At 42.8% G+C, this 23,490-nt stretch overlaps 1 protein-coding gene across 3 annotated transcripts in view; it reads left to right on the top strand.

Annotated features, from left to right (window-relative positions):
- LOC132845553 (NEDD4-like E3 ubiquitin-protein ligase WWP1) overlaps positions 1-23,490 on the top strand; it is a 49,719-nt gene that overhangs the window by 831 nt on the left and 25,398 nt on the right. For all 3 annotated transcript variants that reach the window (XM_060869604.1, XM_060869601.1, XM_060869603.1), the window contains exon 2: positions 21,961-22,018. The gene's annotated coding sequence lies outside the window, so the exon portion shown is untranslated. The remainder of the gene's footprint in view (positions 1-21,960; positions 22,019-23,490) is intronic.

Below are 23,490 nucleotides of genomic sequence, written 5' to 3'. Positions count from 1 at the left end.
TTATTGTTTACACGGCAGTTCAACATAATACGTTAATAAAAGCTTTACAACATATAGGGTATGACGTCAAAGAAAAAAACATACACTGCAATTTCTTTTGTCTGTTTGGAAACGATTAAGGTAGATCACGCTAGCTGTGTTTTTATTACTTCAGGGTGACACTAACTGTGTACAAGAAGCATTGATGTCGTCTTTATTATGGCTGATAAACAAACAATGATTGTGTTAATATACTCTAGAAAAAGGTAACATCTTCCCTGAAGGCGTGGGAATCTTTTACAGTAGATCATTTTGGTAGTAAATGCAGTCCATATGCGGACAGTGTGAGTTGTTTTTCCTCCACAGACACCCTGCTGCAGGCTCCAATAACCTACCCGTTTGCCACACAGCAGTTTTTTTTTTATTTACTGTGGCTCTTGTGCACAGATGGTGGATCAGATATAACTGCTGATTGCATGGTTTTAAGATTTAGTTCTCAGGAGTCCTCATGACACACACACACACACACACTTCGGTATGTTTCCTCGCTCTAAGGGGACTTTCACACATTGGTTTGTTTACGGTGTGCAAAATTAATGCGTTTGGTTTAAGTTCACACTCGACGTAATGAAAGAAATCGGGGTGGAAATGTTGGCAGGGGGTTTATAGAGGTGAAAAGGTGCTCGTAAAACACTGTTATTAGTAAGAATGATGGAGATGGAAAATTCACACCCCCCCAAAAAAAAAGTAAATAAAATCCAGGGTTGGGTGGAAATCACAGAGCACGAAGGACCAGCACTTTAAGATATTTGTGTGATCGTGTTTACTTTTTCAGCCCTACAGCTCTCTTTGTCTCTCCACGGTTTGACGTTTGAGTCAGATGAGCAGGAAGTGAATCAGTTGAATCGTTTCTTCATTGCCGTTGAACTGCTCTAGAGTTCACTTAGAACGAGTCTGTGAACTCGCTCAAGCGCTGTCAGATGATGTAGTTGTTTCAGTCCTACCTGTATCAGTACTGCATTTTCACCTGAACAGGAAACGGCACCATGGTTGAAAATACAAAAAGACGATGTGAAAGCACAGACTCGTTAGCTGTCTTCTAACGACCCTGTGATGTCAGAGTAAATAATCAGGAGTAACACCGAATAGGTTAAGGCTCAGGGTTGGATCGGAGTTCAAGCCCCAGCACGGCCAAGCTGCCACTGTTAGGCCCTTGAGCAAGACCCATAACCAGCTCTGCTCCAAGGGCGATGTATCGTGTCTGACCCTGCGCTCTGACCCCAGCTTCTCTTGTTGGGATATGTGAAGAAAGAATTTCACTGTGCTGTAACGTATACGAGACAAACAAAAGGCTGCTTCTTCTTCGTTTAAGACTTGTACCACTCAAGAACAGGAAGCAGCACTGACTTTAACGCGGTAGTCTCGCTGGTAGGTAATCTCCCACTGTCAATCTTACCATCAGCTTTGGCTTACACGCTGTGAGAAAATCACTTCCAGCGAGCTTTCAATCTCTTAAAATTGTTTGTTTTGACTTCCTTGCTTCCATCCTACTGTTTTCATGTTTCCAAGGAAACAGCTGTTGCGTTTTGCAGATGTGTCCGAATCCCCGCGGTGTGTGCCGGCAACAGGTGCCAAAATACAGAACTGTACGACAGCCATGGCTTATCTGAATGTAAGATAAGTCACATCAGGACACGTGGTGTGTTCGCAGAACGTGCGAAGTGGCCTGGACGAGTTTTACGTGTAAATTTGTCTACGTGTCGTCTTAAAAAAATATGTATATATTTCTTCCGTCCCTCCCTCCTTGCTTCACTGATCTCAGGAAACTTTGACACAGTCACAAGCGGGTCATGCGTAGAAAGACGCTCTCTGATGAATAGGCTGTTTACGGATTAGTGACTGCTCACGTGCTTACTGGGGAATTGATATGAAGTTTTTATGGTTGTGAAATGCACATAAAGCACCTGAAGTATTCTTTTTTTCTGCACAGGTGTGTGTAAATCCAAGTGTGCATGTATACATGTTTGTGGGTGTGAATAAACATTTAAACTTGTCCAAGCCCACACTCGTTCCTCTGAAGAACTACCTTCTTTACCACTACGAGAGGGTTTTAAAAAAAAACGCACTTTAAAGCAGCCTGTTTTCTGATTAAAGCCGGACTCACGCTGTGGGAATTTTCATACTAATTTGCGATTGTTGCTTGTCGTACTGTACATGATCCCCTGTCACACTGTAGATCTCAGTTGTCATCATGTCAGAATGTACGACAGTCAAGACTTGACCATGAACGAACTTAATTGTTGTTTCCGTCCTACTGTACTTTCCACCTGACTTGTTTCGACATCTTCCCTGAGGTGGTTTAAAGTTCGACGCTCCTTTTGGTTCTTGGTTTTATGCTCGTCGTAGGAAACGTCACACTAAAGGTAAGTGTCTGAAATCTTCTGACACTGCCAGAACATCATCAGAGATAAAAACTGATCGATTCGTCCGTTACTCGGCTGTCGTTGACCGTGACCAGGTCAAACCAGCCATCACAGACTACAGATTTTACCCTATTTTTCAATTCAATTCAAGTTTATTTATGTTGGCAAACGTGGCCTAACGGTTAGAGAGTCTGACTCCTAACCCTAAGTTTGGGAGTTCGAGTCTCGGACCGGCCGCGACTGAGGTGCCCATGAGCAAGGCACCGAACCCCTAACTGCTCCCCGGGCGGCGCAGCATAAATGGCTGCCCAGTGCTCCGGGTGTGTGTTCACAGTGTGTGTGTGTGTGTGTGTGTGTGTGTTCACTGCTGTGTGTGTGCACTTTGGATGGGTTAAATGCAGAGAACAAATTCTGAGTATGGGTCACCGTACTTAGCCGTATGTCACGTCACGTAATTTGTATAGCACTTTTAACAATTGACATTGTCTCAAAGCAGCTTTACAGAACATAAACATAGAGCAAAAGGTTAATATAAAGAATAATATAAAGATTAATATAATACCGAATTCAAGATTAATATTAGATGTATTTAGTTCACAATGTATATGTATTTATCCCCAATGAGCAAGTCTGAGGTGACTCAGGCAGCAGTGGTGAGGAAAAACTCCCTTAAGCACTATTCGGACGGGACTAGTTTTCCAAACGACGTTTGAGTTAGAATTTTTTTTCATTTCAGCCGACGTCTGTCATTTCATGTATGGATTCGGACGGGACTAATCGCTGTGTTAATTACAGAGGTAGGAGTGTCTGTGTTTTACATGTGGGCGTTGCACAAGACCACATGTCCAGGATGCGTGGATTGCGTATGGTCATACGACCGATCAATAAACTTGAATACCGGAGCGCTAGGGTTAATACGGTAGTTCACGTTGACCAAAACAGACAAGAAAACGCGTTTTGGAAAAAACATTTTCGGCAATCACAGACATTCGCGTTCAGACGGGATTAGATTTCTCAGAGGAGCGCCGATTTTGCTGAAAAACAGTAGGTAATTTGCTCTGGAATTTTTACACAGGTCGTGTGAGAAAAAGACAGACACGGCAGATTCGGACGGGATTAAAGTCACAAAGTACGTCTGTGAAACTGAAATTTCTCTAACGACCCCCTGTAAAACTAGTATCGCCCGAATAGTGCTTTAGATGATAAAGGAAGAAACCTTGAGAGGAACCAGACTCAAAGGGGAAGCCATCCTCATATGGGTGACACTGGAGGGTGTGATGATAAATATACAGTCTAACAAATGTTGTATTGATGCAAAAAGGATTTTAGAAATCTTTTAGGATTTTGAAAGTTTGTCTCAGACGACCAAATCGTGCCCAAATTCACACAGCGTGAGCCTGGCTTTAGGGACAGTTTAAATATTCATGAATTGAATAATTTACGTTCGTCACTTATCACAGTATGCAGAATCCACCTATTGTATTGTATACACTTCCCAGCCACTGATACCGCACACATCCGTGTATCTGCCCATGCTGGTCTCTAATAGCGCTTTCACATATACAGCGTTTACTCAGTTTGAGACAAAACCCTGGTTAGTTTTCTTCTCCGGTGCGATTAGTTTGTACAACAATGGCCCGAGTACCTCTCTGGCCTCCCTGACATGTCTGACTGCAGGGACAAAGCTTCTCAAATACAGGAAGTGAACATAAAAAATATCATCTGCAACCCAAAACCTGCTGTATGTTTACGTTCTATAAACTGAGCCGTCAGCCTCAGACCGCAGAGCTGTATTGTAGTGAACTGCATCCTGGAGATTTAGACTGCCAAACAAAACGAGCGAATGATTTTAAACTAGGAGTTTCTGTAATTGAGTAATATTTCGTGTGGCTTCATGATCAAGATTTCAACACAGGCTTGGTACTTGGCCATATTTTTTTTTTCCTCCCCATCCATCATTGTATTTCAGTGTTTTCAGTCCTACACATTCCTTTTAGGAGACAGTTTCTTTTTTTTTTGTTTGCCAAAAGTATCAGTTCACAATGATTCACACTCAGGAACCAGACAAATACGTGTGAAAGCTAAAACAGGACAAACACTGAATGTTCATGAAGACATTATTAAAAAAAATAAAATAAACGCATCTAGAGCGACGTGACGTCGGCTAACACGAGCCCTTGTGAGTCACACCACAGAAAGCTTTGTTCACGGTTAATTTGAACGCACAGATTTAGTTTTATTATTCAATTTTAGTTATCGTTTTAATCAAATTTAACCGTTGAATCAGTTGAATGAATATCTTAAGACTCCGTGTTAATCTGTGGGAAGTAAGTGTATGTTTAAGCCTAAATTTGGTTCTAGAAACTTTTTTTTTTCTCTCTGGTTTTGAGGGGAAAAAAAAGCCCAGCGCCATCATGTTCTTGGATTGTTTACTAAATTACAAACCTGTATTTTACACCAGGACTATAAATACTGTCAGGATCGACTCGAAACACCCGAAAGACTGCAAAAACCTCCAGTCTCTCTCTGTATAAACAACGCATTCGCAAACCAAGACACTTTTTTTTTTTTTTTTAGGAAACTTCTGTTTCGAACCATTTCCTGCTTCTCAGAAGCATTGTCTTTTATTTGATATTCAAACCCTTTGTTTGGTTTTTAAACATTTCGTTTGGCTGAAACCGCAGCACAATGCTGACGCCGGTGTATATCGGTGCGTTTCTCAACGTGTTTTCTGCTTAATGGTCTGATTTCAATATGTACACCGAAAAGTGAAAACCTGTTTATTTACAGCCTTACATATTAGGGTCTTTTTACACCTGGTCACTTCATGATACTTCATAGGTCACTTCCGATAGCTATCTGATTTGTTAAAACTGTTCCATTTACATTAAGCCACATAAATGCGTCTTGGCGAATCGGAGATCAATCCGATCTTTCTACTCCCGCCCAAAATGTAAATATATTTGAAATGGAACACGCTTTGGTATATGCAGTTTTCAGAATGCAATCAAAAAGAAGACGAAAAAACTTGTTACGACGGTTAATGCTACAAAAAACAGCATTTACTGTTTGCTGCATTTTCACTGGCGGCAGCAGGGCATTTTAAGTCCCAATGAGACACCTGAGTGAAAGACATAGATATCTATGGGTGAAAGATGAGAGCCAGCACTGACGTGTGTGGCTTGAACAACCACATTTCATTTACACCTGTCCAGTTTCATCTGAAGTGATCTGAAACATCGGATTTATATCCGTCTCGAAAACGTTTCGGAAGGCATTTAGACCTGGTCTTTTTACCATCGGATAGCTATCTGATCACAGAAAACGCATGAAGTGACCAGGTGTAAAAAGCCCCTACGATACAACACCAGGTGTAAAAAGCCCCTCAGATATTTTACGAGGCTTTTATGCAAATTAATTACACGACCAAACCTAAGTTGGCATGTTGTTTTTTAATTGTAATGTGGTGTTTTGATTTTATTTGTATTTTTATAGTAAGTGAGGTTCAACCACAAGTATAAAAGTGAAGTACGATAACGGGAGCAGGGTTTTGTGGCGTAGCCAGGACTCAACAAAGCATTCGTTCAGCACATGCAGGAAATGGATGCGCATTTGTTTATCAAATGGTCGAGTCTCAGCTTTGATTAAAGACACAACACGGCTTGCTTATTTTTTGTTTTGTTTAGTTTTTTTGAGATTTGTAAGAGCGAGCTGACCGACAGAACACAATAGCAGGGCCGCTCCTTCCAGACAGGAATGCATGGACAGGAGCAATTGGAGACGCACAATACTTTTTTCTTTTTTTTTTCTTTTCCCTTCTTTCATTTTCCACACTATACAGTTACACAAATCTCTTTGTTTCCAGAAGACCACCAGTGTTGGTTTTTGCGAACAAACAAAACAAAACGTGCAGCGGTTAAAATCTGACCCGTGGGTGCCAATATTTTTATCACGCATCCGCCCAATATTGTGCTCATTTACTCAGACTTGTAAAAACGATCTTTTATCACACAATATGATCCGACATAAGCCTGGTATGTCGCGTGATGGCCAGACGGCACAAAGACGGCGATCCGGACGTATTTCACGATCAATAATGAAAACGCAGCAGATTGCAGCAGTGTTCTGTACAATACAAGCAGCATAGAACGTCATGAACATATCAACATGTATAAAAATTCTGTGTAAAGAGTTTCGCCTAGTGAGTGCTCATAAAGCATTCATAATGCTTTATTCATAAAGCATCTTAACACCTAAAGGTCAGCTCTTAAGGTCAAAAAGTCTCAAGTTTATTTGTATGGCGCTTTTTACAATTGACATTGTCTCAAAGCAGCTTTACAGAACACAAACATAGAACAAAAGGTTATTATAAAGAATAATATAAAGATTAATAGGATACAAAATTCATGATTAATATTATATAGATTTAAATGCGTTTGTTTTTATCCCCAATGAGCAAGTCTGAGGTGGTGAGGAAAAAACTCCCTTAGATGATAAAGGAAGAAACCTTGAGAGGAACCAGACTCAAAGGGGAACCTCATCCTCATATGGGTGACACTGGAGGGTGTGATTATAAATATACAGTCTAACAAATATTGTATTGATGCAAAAGATCACACAGAGTTCACATCTCCTCTTTAGTATCACAGAGTCTAACTGGAGCTGGTAGATCTCTAGATGCCTCAGGATTCTCAGTCGGCCTCATCTCAGTGGAGGTCCAAAATCTTTATCGCACGGAAGACCTGATCTGAGCTGGTACAATTTCTGGATGCCTCGGGATGGGTAGAAAGATAGAAGCAGTGGAGAGGGATTAACATATCTGTTGTTCATAAAATGTGCAAGTCTGATATAATAGTGATAGAGATACACTAACATCTCTGAAACATAGCTGAAGTGCCATAGAGGCAGAAATGATGTCATTTGTCTCTATGACATTTCTGCACTGTGTCTGAGATGTTAGTGTTTATTATATTTATAACATACGGATGTTAGAACATCTCTAATATGTTCGGTCACGAATGTAATCCCTACACGATATAGTCTCAAATATCTGAACACGGAGACCAAGTGCCGTAAGACCTTCACTACAGCATCACTCTGTCCTCAGCTACTCAAACAACACGACGGGTCTGTGGATTCCTGGATGTTCTCTGTTAACCGTTTACGGCGTTCAACAGACGGCCTGGTCCACTTTACTTTTATCATCTCGTTTTTATACATCGAAACATTTTTTTTAATCTTCCTGAGCTGTCTAAAAAAATTATACATCATTTGAATAAAAACACAATGATTGAATACGGAGAAAGGAACTTAAACTGAAGATCCGCATCATGGATCTTCTTTAAAAAGAAAACAAATTATTGACCAGAGAGATTAAATCTTTTGCAACCTCTAATCAACCGAATTCAACATTATTTCCGTCATCCGTTATTTCACACCTGAATACATCGATTTCGATAGAATCGCCTCTTTTAAGGGAATCGTATCGTGATCATATTCCGTATTCAATCGAACAAGGCGACTTCCTAACATTCTTACAGCTTTGCGGATCCCGCTGCAGCACCACGTCGCGCTCGGCCGGTTCTTGAGTTCTGTATTCCGTCCTCTTCGCCGTCCTCACATTGGCTGAGCAGTAAATTAATGTTCTATGGAGCTTTTTATTGCCCTCTGCAGAGTACATACAGAGCAGCGTTGACAGGAGGGTGACCGAACACAGGGGCACCTCAAACCGTGTGCGTTTCACAGCAGAAGACGAAAGCTGTGTATACAAGATGTTTAGCTTGTAGCTCAAATGTTTTAGGATCCAGATTAAACCTTTATTAATGATGGCTAGTGAGGTGTGAATCTCCGCTTCGTGTCCCGCTTCGATCCTGGGTTGTTTCAGGGTTAATCATAATGGCTCATTTCACTGGACCGGGAAGATACTTGGAAATGATTGCAAAAATAACAGTTAATTTAATTACACAATTCCAGTGTAAACTGTAATGATTAGAAATGTTTTGCTCGTTTTATTTATTTATTTATTTTTACCACAGGCAATCCACTTCAGGAACAGTGAAATATTCCCCCATTACACAATAACAATCTGCAACTAGATTTGTAAAGTTCGTCGTGACAAACTTTGATGTTGGCTTGTCGGAGCAAGTATTCCCAAAGGCCGGTATTTTAAGGTGCCAGTACTTTTGGAGGCGAGCATTTTGACATCACCCGAATACCCCTGACCCATTTCCCCTCATTGTTCTGAGTGTTTTGATATGTCAAATGTCAATGTTGTGGAAATGTCAAAGTTTTTGCATAATTTGGGGCGGGGCTGCGGGAAATCCGAAAGGCCAGTCGATATACCAATTTATACCTTTGTCCAGAGTATCACCATAAAGAAGCTGGCCGAGTTTGGTGTAGATCGCTTGAAAGCTTGCTGAGTTATAAACTTCTAAAATTTATAATGAGTGTCTATGGCATAAAAGTGCACTGAGACCCGGTACCGTGAGAACCGGAACTCGGATCACTTAGAAAAGTAGTAGCAACAAACTTCAGACCGGGTTTTACAACATATTTTGGTATCCCTGCATCTCATTCTATTCCATTCTATTCCATTCTATCATCTATAGAACATCCGTACATACAATTACAATTTTTTTTGTCTATTTGTATTTACACAGGGGGCACGGTGGCTTAGTGGTTAGCACGTTTGCCTCACACTTCCAGGGTTGGGGGTTCGATTCCCGCCTCCGCCTTGTGTATGTGGAGTTTGCATGTTCTCCCCGTGCCTCGGGGGTTTCCTCCGGGTACTCCGGTTTCCTCCCCGGTCCAAAGACATGCATGGTAGGTTGATTGGCATCTCTGGAAAATTGTCCGTAGTGTGTGATTGCGTGAGTGAATGAGAGTGTGTGTGTGTGTGTGTGTGTGTGTGTGTGTGCCCTGTGATGGGTTGGCACTCCGTCCAGGGTGTATCCTGCCTTGATGCCCGATGACGCCTGAGATAGGCACAGGCTCCCCGTGACCCGAGGTAGTTCGGATAAGAGGTAGAAAATGAGCGAGAGTGAGTGAGTGAGTGTATTTACACATGTATTTTTTTTTTATTTTTATTTATTTATTTAATCCTCATCTAATTTTTATTGCCTATGTGTTTTCTCTGTGTACTGGAAGCGTATGACACACATTCCTTCCTTCTGATTCTGATTCTGATTCTGATCTGGAAATCTTCTCCTTTCCGAATAATTTGAATGTTTTTCTGCTGAAATTTTGCCGAAGAGAAAACAATAGTTTGAACTTGTGCCCCTTTTCCACCAAAAAGAACCGGGTGCTGGTTCAGAGCTAGCACTAGTGCTAGTTCAAAGTTGGTTCCACTGGTGAACCTTCTAAGAACCGGTTTGCCTTTCCATCGGTTAGAGAGCCATCGCAGAGCCGAGTCTGACGTCACTGTATACGTGTCACGTGTGCCAGCAACGTTAGCGCAGCAGCGGCAAACAGAAACACAACAACAATGGCAACAATGGCGTTCAAATGTACTAACAGTAGCCCCGCCCACAGCCCCGGACACAAGCGGTTCTTAAGTCTAGACCAGCAACATTTTGGTGCTACTTAAGAACCACTTTTCCTGGTTCAGAGCCGGTGCTTTGGCTGTCGAAACAGAAAGAACTGGTTCTAAATTAGGCTCTGGCTCCGAACCAGCACTCAAACTGCCTCGGTGGAAAAGGGGCATTTGAGTGCTGGTTCGGAGCCTAATTTGGAACCAGTTCTTTCTTTTTCGACAGCCAAAGCACCGGCTCTGAACCAGGAAAAGTGGTTCCTAAGTAGCACCACAACGTTGCTGGTCTAGACTTAAGAACCGATTGTATCAGGGGTTGTGGGCGGGGCTACTGTTAGCGCCTTTGATAATGTACCTTAAGTATACTAATGTTTAATACACTTTTACTTTACCGCAATATGATACATTATCAGCACACGTGATAGTGACAGGGTTTCCGCGGGGTCATAAAAAGTCATAGATTTAACAATAAGAATTTAAGGCTATAAAAAGACATAAAAACGCCCGGATTTTCCATACAAGGTCATAAAAAAACTTAAATTTTTATCCATCGGCGGCGGCAATGGCATTCATTTGTTTCGCCTGTTGTAGTTCTGTATGAGGAATCTTGGTGGTATCACACTGGTATCACAGCGTTCCAGAACTACAAGGTCCATGCGGCAGCATACAGACTTGTCGGAAGGACTTTCACAGAAACCCGCGCGAACTCCGAACATACTGTATCATACTGAGTCACTGCTTAGTTTAATTGAAATCATCCTGACTATCACATTGGGAAAATGTACCTTTAACGATCTGTGGCTCGAAGACGGTGCGTTTAGTAGCTGGCTCAAGCCCGTCGCTAACAATCGGTATCAAGCCTATTGCACTCTGTGTAAGAAGACGTTGGAGCTGTCTAGTTTAGGCATAAAAGCCTTGAAGTCACATGCAAAGTCGGAAAAGCATATCGTTGCTGTAAAAGGCCTGCAGCGGGTGCAGGCGATCCGTCAGTTTTGTTCGGCTCCATCACTAACGTTACCCGGTCCAAGTACAGCGCGGGATTCCGTTTTTGTCGCATCCAGTGCCACACACAGTGGTTTCGGATCAACCTCCACACTGAAAGCGGAGGTCCTGTGGGTGCTGAATACTGTGACCAAACACCAGTCGTACAACGGGAACGAGGATATTGCCGAACTTTTCCGAACAATTCCGAATTACTCTTTAAATAATAAAACTTGTTACTTTCAATGAAAGTCAATAATAAAGACTTTTGAAAGGAATTTTAATGACTGAAGTTATTTATCGTAATTCGTGTAGGTCATAAATTCAAATCATAATGGTCATAAAAAGGTCATAAAAAGTCTTAAATTTGACTGATTAAACCCTGCAGACACCCTGTAGTAAGTAGCTACATGCTAAGGCAAAATTTTTTCTGTGTTAATAATAAAATAATGTTATGTACTTTCTTGATAACAACCTCCGTTTATACAAATTACACGGAGCTGCACGTACACGTTGGATTCGCCGCGTTTGGGTGATAATGTAGGTTCACAAAGCCATGAGCATTAACAGTAAAGCAACATCCGCCATTGTTGATGTGTTTGTGTTTGCCGCTGCTGCGCTAACGTTGCTGGGACAAGTGACACGTATACAGTGACGTCAGACTCGGCTCTGTGATGCTCTCTAGCCGGTGGAAAGGCAAACCGGTTCTAGAAGGTTCGCCAGTGGAACCAACTTTGAAACAGCACCAGTGCTAGCTCTGAACCAGCACCCGGTTCTTTTTGGTGGAAAAGGGGCATTAGATGTCTTTTTTTGTGTGTTTTGAAGGAAAGCTGCTAGTTCTTTGTCTTCTGGCACACTTCACCATGGTGGTGGTTGTTGGTTGTCTTTCGGCTGCTCCCTGTTCGGGGTCACCACAATGGATCGCGTGGCCCGAATGTTAGATTTGGCGCAGGGTTTTTACTTCCCTTTTAATCTGGGATGGGACCGGCACAGAGAGCTCTAACCCCTCGTTAGCTGGATTAGCTCCATACCTGGGATTCGAACCCAGACCCTGGTGAACGAGAGCATGTGATTCTGGTGTTAGACCACCAGGAGGATACTGTTTAACTAGGGTGTCTGGTTTGCTTAGATTTGGCTGTGTGGTGTTTCTTTATCATTATTGACTGTTGTGTAATGAACGCAGTCAAGCGGTACGAACACGACGTCATTCCGACTTTATTTATTTTTTTTGTTTTTTTGAAGGAAATACTTCAACGTACGAATCAAATCATGGCCAATTAGCTGTTTTGTTGGAAACTTAATGGAGTACTAAAGTCTAAAAATCAGGCAAGTTTTCTGTACGATTGTTTTCTCTTAAAATCTACTATATTGTGCAATCTAATGAGTTTTGTTATCTGACGAGTCAGGATATTCCGCCTCAGGTCCTGATCATATTCGGTAAACAGTTAGCTTGTTCCTTTTGTTCCTTTGACTACTTTGTCTGTTAAAACCAGTTATGATGATTTGGTTATGTACAGTATAACAAACAACAAAGATTTTACGGTTCTGACTCCTGGTCCATGGCTTTCCAGAAACTTTACAGTTTTATCAGAAAATACTCAGTCTTGTAGATTTTCTTTCTTTCTTTCTTTCTTTCTTTCTTTCTTTCTTTCTTTCTTTCTTTCTTTCTTTCTTTCCTTCCCTTCTTTCCTTCCTTCCCTTCTTTCCTTCCTTCCCTTCTTTCCTTCCTTACCTTCTTTCCTTACTTACCTTCTTTCCTTATTTACTTACTTACTTACTTACCTTCTTTCCTTATTTACTTACTTACTTACTTACCTTCTTTCCTTATTTACTTACTTACTTACTTACCTTCTTTCCTTATTTACTTACTTACCTTCTTTCCTTACTTACTTACTTACCTTCTTTCCTTACTTACTTACTTACCTTCTTTCCTTCTTTCCTTACTTACTTACTTACCTTCTTTCCTTCTTTCCTTACTTACTTACTTACCTTCTTTCCTTCTTTCCTTACTTACTTACTTACCTTCTTTCCTTACTTTCCCTCCAACTTTTAAAAAACAGGGGGAAAAAATTCCAGTCATTGTTTTTAGCTCATCAGAACTAAAAATGGTTTTCTCGATGTAGGGTTCTGAGCACTGGATTAATATGATGCTGTTAAAAAGAAAATGTTGACACGTTTCGGTGAAATCTGGGCAAAATCCCGAACTTGTGGTGTGAAAACTCGCCGTGTGTGAAGTGGGAATCGAGATTAACCTGGTGGGACAGTTGAGGAGAAATGTTTACATACACTTGGGCTAATCTGGGCTAATCCAACACATTTTATGTTTTCATGTTTCCTGTCTTTCCTGTAGCGAAGCGGTGGGTTTATTTATTTACGCAGTGGTGTAGGTCTGGGCTGTTCAGGCGATTGATTTATTTATTTATTTATTTATTTATTTTCCCGGCCCTTCGTGTAGCCTAGTGTGAAAAAGACCTCCCTAGAATAAATTTAGTTCAGACGGTCCACGGGCTGTACAGTTATAAAGTGATGCTTAGGGCACAGAGCTGGAGTCACGTGACGTTCGGTGTGACACGTGAAGACTGACAGGACGATGACAGATGAGAAGTTTTCTTAGTATCATTTCTTCTGTTCATTTCTTCCTTCAGTTTTCCAAAAAAAAAAAACGGGAAATTCGGTGAACCAGCATTGACCCTATTCTTCTACCGTAGCTCTACTTACACGAGCGAATCTTCATTCTCACACACGAATGTTATTAAAGCGAGTAATCACTATTTTGTGATTTATAGATTTTTGAAAAATCTATAAAATGTAATTTCTCTCGTTAGAAGGCAGCCTAAATGTTTGCTAATTATTGAGGTGACTTGTAGTTTAAATAAATACAAAACAACAAACAGAAATACAACCTATGGGCTCCCATCTATCACTCGTATTACAAGCCAGATCTCTCCGACCCCTCATTTGGGATGCTGTTCATGAACTGGCTCCATGACACACTAATTGAAAAGCCCTGGTGGTAGATGTTGGGTTGCTGAATGGAAGGTCATGAGTTCAAATCCTGGTTCATGATTTACATTGACATCATTTCCTGTCCAGTGTCACCTAAATGAGGATGAGGTTCACTTCTGAGTCTGGTTCCTCTCAAGGTTTCTTCCTCCGATCATCTCAGGGAATTTTTCCTCACCACAATTACCTCAGGCTTGTTCATTATGGATAAATGATATAACTTCATTTTCAACTTTACAATATTAATTCTGTTTTTATGCTTCTGCAAAGCTGCTTTGAGATGCTTGTTAAAAGCGCTATACAAATAAACGCAAATGCTTCAAAAACAACTTGCAATACTTCACTGGAATTATTTGCTCTTTCCTCCTGACAGAACTGGTGTAAATTTGTCATTTGCTCAAAGGTTTTTTTAGTCTGTCAGTCAACAATGGGATCCAGCTCAGGGCTTTATCTGCTACCCCAGTACTTCAGTGTTATCTTTATATTTACCCCAGTGTCCTTTTTAAGCCACTCTAGTCCCCATTTGGAGCTGTGCTTGGGATCACTATCCTGCTGGAAGTATCCAGCTGTAACCAGGATATATTTTTTTGCAGATTGTTGCTTCAGTATTTCCATTTAAACCTTCTTCCTTGTTATACCACCGATGTTCTAAAGTGCACCAGTCCCCAACACTGAACACCATACATTCAGGTTCTCCTCCAGCAGAGAGGTCAGAAACCCAGGAACTGCATCTGTAACTCAATGAATGAATGAACATGGAAGCCTTTATTATAGCCATATGTACATTACAGCACAGTGGACTTCTTTTCTTCACATATCCCAGCTGAGGAGGTAGGGGTCAGTGCTCAGGGGCAGCTATTATACAGCACCCCTGGAGCAGGTGTATGGGCCTTGCTCAGGGGCCCAACAGTGGCGGCTTGGCAGTGCTGGGGCTTGAACCCTGATCCTCCGAACACTGCCCTTTACCACAAGACCTTTAAAAAGTCATGAAGATGGATAGAAAACATTTCTATCCTAATTGACTTGCCAGGAACTTTCCTTATAGCCTCTGGAGGAAGACTATCTGGACATTTTTTCATAAAGTTAGAACCTTAGGCGTGCTTCCACCGGAAGAACTTCCCCAAGGATGCAGGCACGTTTTAAGGAACTCGCAATTTTTCCCCCAGAATCCCAACTACACATTCACACTACACACAAGTGTTAATGTTAATGTGGAGCTCAGGAAAGCCACCGAAGCTTCTGCGCAACTCGACTCTCAACACCAGGAACTTTCCTAACTGAAATACTGATGCATGTCTGAACCCATCACCATGCTTCACAGTTGGAATGGAGCTCTTCTGATGAACAGCCTCTTCTTTTTTCCTTCATGAATAGCACTGAACTTTATGGCCACCTGACCATAGAATTGTTCTTCATCCTGGTGACCACCTGAATCCAGACTGGCCTTAAACCGTGAAGGACTTTCCTAAAATACCTTCAACTTTTTCACCACTTCCTTTATTGCTGTTTTGGTGTTAAGTTGAAATATTTAATTCCAAAATGTGTTAATTTTTGACCGAATCGTTTCCCGAGGCGTAAAAGGTCCAAAGGTGTGCACTTTCATATAACTCAGTTTTAGATAAACTGGGTAAAAGCTCATCATCCCTCGTGTTTTCTGTGCGTCTGCAGGATTAAAAGTGCCGTCCGTCCATCTGGTTCGTGAGACAAACTGCAATGTGGAGCAGTTTTATGAGCAGAAATGTTTGACACTGGGCTCTGTTTATCTTTAAAGCTTTCTGTGTCAGTAGGAGTGTTGTCATTGAGCTTCATCTCAAATTCAAAACCGGTTTTATTTGTTAATGACTGTCACATTTCAACAGGTTATTACTACAGATAACATGGTGGGTGTGAGAGAAGTAAGATCCTGCTAGTGAGTGTCATCACCTCTACAGTTAGATGTGAGTCCTCAGGAGCACAGGGATAGAAATTGCTGTCTGACTGTTTGTCTCTCTCTCTCTCTCTCTCTCTCTCTCTCTCTCTCTCTCTCTCTGACTTTCGCTCTCTCTCTTTGACTCTCTCTCTCTCTCTCTCTCTCTGTGTCTCTGACTTTCGCTCTCTCTCTCTCTCTTTGACTGTCTCTCTCTGACTTTCGCTCCCTCTCTCTTTGACTCTCTCTCTCTCTCTCTCTCTCTCTCTCTCTCTCTCTCTCTCTCTGACTTTTGCTCCCTCTCTCTTTAACTTTTGCTCCCTCTCTCTTTGACTGTCTCTCTCTCTCTTTGACTGTCTCTCTCTCTCTCTCTCTGACTTTCGCTCTCTCTCTCTGACTTTCGCTCCCTCTCTCTTTGACTGTCTCTCTCTTTCTTTGACTGTCTCTCTCTCTCTCTCTCTCTCTCTCTCTCTCTCTCTCTCTCTGACTGTCTCTCTCTCTCTTTGACTCTCTCTCTCTCTCTCTCTCTCTCTCTCTCACTATCTCTCTCTCTCTCTCTGACTTTCGCTCTCTCTCTCTCTCTCTCTCTCTCTCTCTCTCTCTCTCTCTCTCTCTGACTGTCTCTCTCTCTCTTTGACTCTCTGTGTCTCTCTCTCTCTCTGACTTTCGCTCCCTCTCTCTTTGACTGTCTCTCTCTCTCTCTGACTTTCGCTCCCTCTCTCTTTGACTGTCTCTCTCTCTCTCTGACTTTCGCTCCCTCTCTCTTTGACTGTCTCTCTCTCTCTTTGACTGTCTCTCTCTCTATCTCTCTCTCTCTCTCTCTCTCTCTGACTTTCGCTCCCTCTCTCTTTGACTGTCTCTCTCTTTGACTGTCTCTCTGTCTCTCTCTTTTTATGACTGTCTCTTTTTCTGACTGTCTCTCTCTCTCTCTCTCTCTCTCTGACTGTCTCTCTCTCACAACACAACACTCAGTGGTGGGGTTGCCTTGCTTTTTACTCGCAACTTTTATTCCCTGTTCTTATTCAGTTGAATAGATTTTAAATGGGAGGCTTTTAAAAGTGAAAACGTTTTATGAGAATGAGGTTTTAGTTTTTATCTGTGTGTGTGTACGCTCCCACCAATGCAGTGGTGATTTTAACTGTACTGCAGATATTCTGGATCGGAACCACACAGAACCTCATGCAGCATCCCGTAAACGCCTGATGGAGATTATGGAGACCCATGAGTTGGATGATATATGGAGAATAGTCAATAAAAAACAGAGACGGTACACGTGGACCCATGATATTGATAACACGCTCTCCCTGGCAAGATTGGATCGTTTTTATGGTTTTAAGCATCAACTTACTCTTTTTACAAAGTGTTTTATTGTTCCAGTAGGTATCTCTGACCATAGTATGGTACACTGTACAATCAGTAAAAAGAATGTAAAGCCTAGGAGTGTCTACTGGCATTTTAACATTGCACTTTTAGAAGATGCTAATTTTAGAGTCTTTTATTTTTTTATGAAATTGTTTTAAATCTCAGAAGGCAGCTTTTAGCTCATTACAGCAGTGGTGGGATGTGACTAAGTCACAAATTAAAGATTTTTGTCAACAGTACACTCTCAATGTCACAAGAGACATTGTTAGATCTCTGAAAGCTCTGGAGATAGAAATAGTGGAACTCCAGCGTTTGGAGGCCGCAGGAAATCAAGGGCATGTTGAAGAACTCAAGAGTAAAAAAACCAAAATGAATGACCTGTTAGACATCACGGCACAGGGGGCGCTGGTCCGCTCACGCTTTAAAAGCATGAATGAGATGGATGCTCCTTCTAAGTTCTTCTTCAGTGTAGAGCAAAAAAATGGACAGAAAAGGTACATACATGCTTTGCGAACGGAATCAGGGGATCTCTCATCGGAGCCCACTGAAATTTGCGAGCAGACACTGAGCCACTTCTACTCGAAGCTATACAGCAGTGGGCGGTCAGGGGCACAGTTGGTGGAGGAGAGTTTCTTGGTGGGCCTTCCAAAGCTCTCTGAGCAAGCAGCCAGAGAGCTGGACAAAGAGCTGACACTGGAGGAGCTTCACAAAGCTCTCCAGGGGATGCAGAATGGACGGGCACCAGGTATAGTTGGTCTCCCTGTCGAGTTCTATAAGGCATTCTGGGCAGTTATAGGGCAGGACGTGCTGGATGTCCTAAAGGACAGCGTGAGGGGAGGTAGACTCCCCTTGAGTTGCAGGAGGGCCGTCCTGACACTACTGCCAAAAAAGGGAGACCTGATGGACCTGAGGAACTGGCGCCCGGTGTCGCTACTGTGCACTGAATGTAAGCTGCTCTCAAAAGCATTAGCCTCAAGACTGACTAAGGTAATGGAGCAGATCATTCACCAGGACCAGACGTACTGTGTGCCTGATAGGTCTATATTCGACAATGTACATTTAATTGGTGACATTTTGGACGTTTCCAGACTATTGGGCTTAAAGACCGGTCTGATTTTTCTAGATCAGGAAAAGGCATTTGACCGGGTTGAGCATGAATATTTGTGGAAGGTGCTGGAAACCTTCGGGTTCAACTCAGGTTTCATAACCATGATCAAAGTGTTGTACAATGACATTGAGAGTGTGCTGAAGGTTAACGGTGGTTTATGTGCCCCTTTTAGAGTGTACAGAGGTATTAGACAAGGCTGTTCTATGTCAGGTATGTTGTATACTCTTGCAATTGAACCTCTTTTATGTAAACTGAGATCTCCTCTATCTGGTTTTTCCATTCCACACAGCAAGGCTTCACTATGCTTCTCAGCATACGCAGATGACCTAGTAGTCATGGTAAACTCACAGAAGGATGTCAGTGTTTTAAACGATATTTTAAAGGACTTTCAGATTTTATCTTCAGCTAAGGTCAACTGGGGAAAGAGTGAAGCCATTTTAGTTGGGGAGTGGGGCGGTGGGCAACCTACACTACCGAGAGGCTTAGTGTGGAAAAGAGGTGGTTTTAAATTCTTGGGTGTCTACCGGGGGAGCGATGAGTTTTTAAATAAAAACTGGGAAGGCATTGTAGAGCACGTGAAGGGAAGACTGAGCAGGTGGAAGCGGATGGTCCCCAGGATGTCCTACAGGGGGCGAACGCTGGTCGTCAACAACCTCGCCGCGTCGTCCCTCTGGCACAAGCTGGCATGCGTGGATCCGCCGCCAAACCTGCTAGCGAGCATTCAGGCCCTGCTGGTGGACTTCTTCTGGGACGGTCTACACTGGATCCCTCAGAGCGTGCTCCATCTGCCCAAGGAGGGCAAGGGCTGGTCCAGCTAGCCAGCAGAGCAGCAGCATTCCAATGCCTTCATATATCCAGAGGTTCCTCACTGGATCTAGAGACTTAGTATGGAGAGCAGCAGCCAGTGGATTATTACAAACAGTTGGAGGACTGGGGCCTGACAGAACTTTGTTTTTAACGGACACCAAAACGTTTCTGGATTACCATTGTTTTATCGTAACGTTTAAAATCTGGAACTTTTTTAAAAAAACAGAACAAAGGCAGTGGAACACTGTACTGGCTGCTGGAGGAGCCTCTGGTGTACGGCGGGCGCATGGACATCTCCAGTGTGGCCATCTCCGCAGGCATTGTGACACTCCGGGAGCTTGTGAACATCGCAGGAGCTGACCTGTCGAAGGTGGAGGACCTGGCAGCACATATGCGGTCCCTGCGTGTTGTCTGCCAACTCTTACACCGCTGGAGGTCCTTCCTAACATCTGAGGAGCGTGTTCGGCTGAGGGACTATTAGTATACAGAGGCTGGTCCTGCAGAGGAGGAACCCTTTCCCCAGCTGATCATCGCTCCTGACCTCGACGGGTGTGAAGGTCCCCTCCTGGAGTGCCGGGGCGAGGCGGAGATGGACTTTGGGACAGTGTCGGGGAAGCTGCTCTACAGAGCCAGTGTTAAGGTTTTAAATAAGAAAAAACTGAGTGTGAGGGTCGACACCCCATGGAGAAATGTACTTGGTTTTAATGCTGATATTAAACCAGAGTGGAGACACTGTACAAACCACCGTTAACCAAAAAAGCTGCCGACCTCCAATGGAGGATTTTACACTGTATTCTCTCTGTGAACTCTTTTATTTTCATTTTAAACCCCGATGTTACACAAAACTGTCCTTTCTGTTCACAGAGAGAAAGTGTTTTACATGCTTTTATTCACTGCTCCAGGTTACAGTCTTTTCTTTGTGTTTTTACGGAGCTTCTTAAGGTCTTTTAATGTTGACTTTACTTTTCAGTGTTTTATTCTTGGTTTTAAATATGTCAGGAGAGACCGGTTCAGGTGCCAACTGATCAATTTTATCTTTGGTCAGGCAAAAATGACAATATACCTGAGCCGAGAAAACAAAATTGCTCAAAATACAGACTGTGAGTCTAAATTAATCTTCTCCAGACTTATTAAATCAAGAGTACTGACGGATTTTAATTTCTATAAAAGCATGAATAACCTGCACATGTTTCAGTCAGTGTGGTGGTGTACGAATGTTCTGTGCCCTGTCATTGAAGGAGAACTAAGCTTTGCACCAGATACTCATTCATTTATTTATTTATTTATTTATTTATATAGTTATTGAGTCACTCTGTTTTTTGTGACTTGTGCAAATAATGTAAAAAGTCAAAAAGTCTCTCTGACTGTCGCTCTCTCTCTCTCTCTCTCTCTGACTGTCGCTCTCTCTCTCTCTCTCTGACTGTCGCGCTCTCTCTCTCTGACTGTCGCTCTCTCTCTCTCTCTCTGACTGTCGCGCTCTCTCTCTCTCTCTCTCTCTCTCTCTCTGACCTTCGCTCTCCCTCTCTCTGACTGTCGCTCTCTCTCTCTCTGACTGTCGCTCTCTCTCTCTCTGACTGTCGCTCTCTCTCTCTGACTGTCGCTCACTCTCTCTCTCTCTGACTGTCGCTCTCTCTCTCTCTCTCTCTGACTGTCGCTCTCTCTCTCTCTCTCTCTGACTGTCGCTCTCTCTCTCTCTCTTTCTGACTGTCGCTCGCTCTCTCTCTCTCTCTTTCTGACTGTCGCTCTCTCTCTCTCTCTCTGACTGTCGCTCTCTCTCTCTCTCTCTGACTGTCGCTCTCTCTCTCTCTCTCTGACTGTCGCTCTCTCTCTCTCTCTCTCTGACTGTCGCTCTCTCTCTCTCTCTCTCTCTGACTGTCGCGCTCTCTCTCTCTCTCTCTCTCTCTCTCTCTCTCTCTCTCTCTCTCTCTCTCTCTCTCTCTCTCTCTCTCTCTGACTGTCGCGCGCTCTCTCTCTCTCTGACTGTCGCGCGCTCTCTCTCTGACTGTCGCTCTCTCTCTCTCTCTCTCTCTCTCTCTCTCTCTCTCTCTCTCTCTCTCTCTCTCTCTGACTGTCTGTCTGTCTCTCTCTCTCTGGCTCTCACTCTCTCTCTCTCTGTCTGACTGTTTCTCTCGCTCTCTCTCTCTCCCTCTTTCTCTGACAGTCTCTCTCTGTCTCTCTCTCCCTCTCTGTCTGACTGTGTATGTGTCTCTCTCTCTCTCTCTCTCCCCCTCTCTGACTGTCTCTCTCTGTCTTTGTCTGACTGTCTCTCTCTTTTACAACCATCTTTTTAAATATATTTTCTCAGCAATCTATCTATCATTATTACTTATATTGTTTAAATTGATTTACGTTTTGATTTAAATGATTGCTGGTGGTCTTTTTTTCCTTTTAAATAAATGCCACTTGGTATAACATGATGATTTTTTTTTAATGCTCTGACATTTATAAGCCTGCCTTTAAGTGTGTAAATACTTTTTGGAGCCACTGTTTGTTTGTTTGTTTATTTATTTATATCCTTCTCTTCCTCCCACCCCTAGCAGTAGAGGAGTAACACTGCTGGCATTGCTTATCCCCTGAGCTCTCTCTCATCTCCTCCGCTATCAGTCTTCACTCTCTCTGGCCTAATTGGGTTCCTCTTAAGCTGCTTAGTCTTCTCGTATTTTTGAGCGTCTTTCTCCATCCTGGTCTCCAGGCTCTCCTCCTCTTCCTCCTACGCAGCCTCTCCTAATCACACTGAGCGTGCTAATGAAGCTGCGTGTTTTTTTCCGTGTTGGACATTACATTCACGTTGTGCTCTGTTGCAGCCTGCTGTTTATTTTTCATACGATTGTTGCTAATGACGTGTTTTCCTGTCTCGCTGTAGTGGTAACCATGGGCCACGGTGTGGGCTGAGGATCCGGAGGGCTTTACACACACCTACTGTAAGTAACCCAAGAGAACCTCAGCCAGGATATGTTTAAAAACATTGTGTGTGCCATGACGCAAGCCTGCTCACCTTAACAAGCAATATCGTTACAGACGTTTTTTTCGTTCCTTTCTTAAAACGCCACAAATTATGCGCAACACAAATTTAGTGTCTAATTGTGTTAGCTTCAGAGGTCTTCGTAATCTTCCCAATACATATTTTACTTAGAAAAAATTTACTGGTTGAATTTTCGACATAGAAACATGAATTTCAGCAAAGACATTGATCCCGTATTGGAACCGGGCACTAAGTAGGATTACAATATTGACGTAGCAATGTTCCGAATTGGAGCATTGACCCACAGAGAAACTACTGGGGCTTTTGTTTTTTAGTCTAAAGTCCTTGCAGGCCAAATTGTAGGAGCTACAGACATGGACCTTCATTATTATGTGGTACACAAAGGACTCCAGCAATAATCTAAACACCTTTGTTGAAATATCATAGCAACAACCTAGCATCCAGTTGGGTTAGCAAGCAACAGCATGGCAACCAGCTGGGGTAGTGTTTTAACCACTAACACCCCGTCAGCCAGCAGGTTTGGCGTAGCAACCACCTAGAATGCCATGGCAACCATCTAGCATCATCCTAGCTACCAGCTGGGGTAGCACAGCAACCAACTGGGGCAAATACCTTAACCATTTAGCAACCCCCTAGCAACCACCTCGAATGCCATGGCAACCGTGTAGCATCAGCCTAGTGCAACAGCAACCGCCATGGAACAGCAAAGCAACCAACTGGGGTAGTGTAGTAACCACTCCCACCCTGTCAGCCAGCCGATTTGGCATAGCAACACCCTAGCAACCAGCTGGAATGCCATAGCAACACATTAGCTACCAGCTGGGGTAACACAGCAACCAATTGGGGCATTGTAGTTACCATGGACACCCTTTCAGTCAGCTGATTTGGCATCGCAACCACCTGGAATACCTTAACCATATAGCAACACCCTAGCAACCACCTAGCAACACTAGCTACCAGCTGGGGTAGCACAACAGCCATCATGCAACAGCACAGCAACCAGCTGGTTTAGCATAGCAACCACTGAGCACCAGCATGGCAACCAGCCACATTAGTGTGGTGACCAGTTGTTTTTCGGCACTCTAACAACCACCTAGAATACCTTAGTAATCGCTTAGCAACAAAGAAACGTTGGTAAACTATAATGGATGCTGTGATATTCATTGTATTAAATACTGAAATGTCACTCAGTTATTCATTGCCGTGGAATAAGAAGAGTAAAACATGTGATGTTCTACAGTGACTCAGCCTCATTACTTTTTATGATGGGACTCATTAATGACTTATCAGCCAGTCTTTTAGTGTTTTAATTAAAAAAAAAATAATAATAAATTGGCTTTTTCAGTCAGCGTCAGAGCCTTGTTTCTTGCTAATGAGAATGCAGGGTGTGGATGTAATGCGTAATATGAT

Source organism: Tachysurus vachellii, chromosome 5, assembly GCF_030014155.1.
Source record: "Tachysurus vachellii isolate PV-2020 chromosome 5, HZAU_Pvac_v1, whole genome shotgun sequence".
Lineage (NCBI taxonomy): Eukaryota > Metazoa > Chordata > Actinopteri > Siluriformes > Bagridae > Tachysurus > Tachysurus vachellii.
The sequence above is the reverse complement of the archived record's forward strand: the minus strand, read 5'-3'. Positions and strand labels throughout refer to the sequence as shown.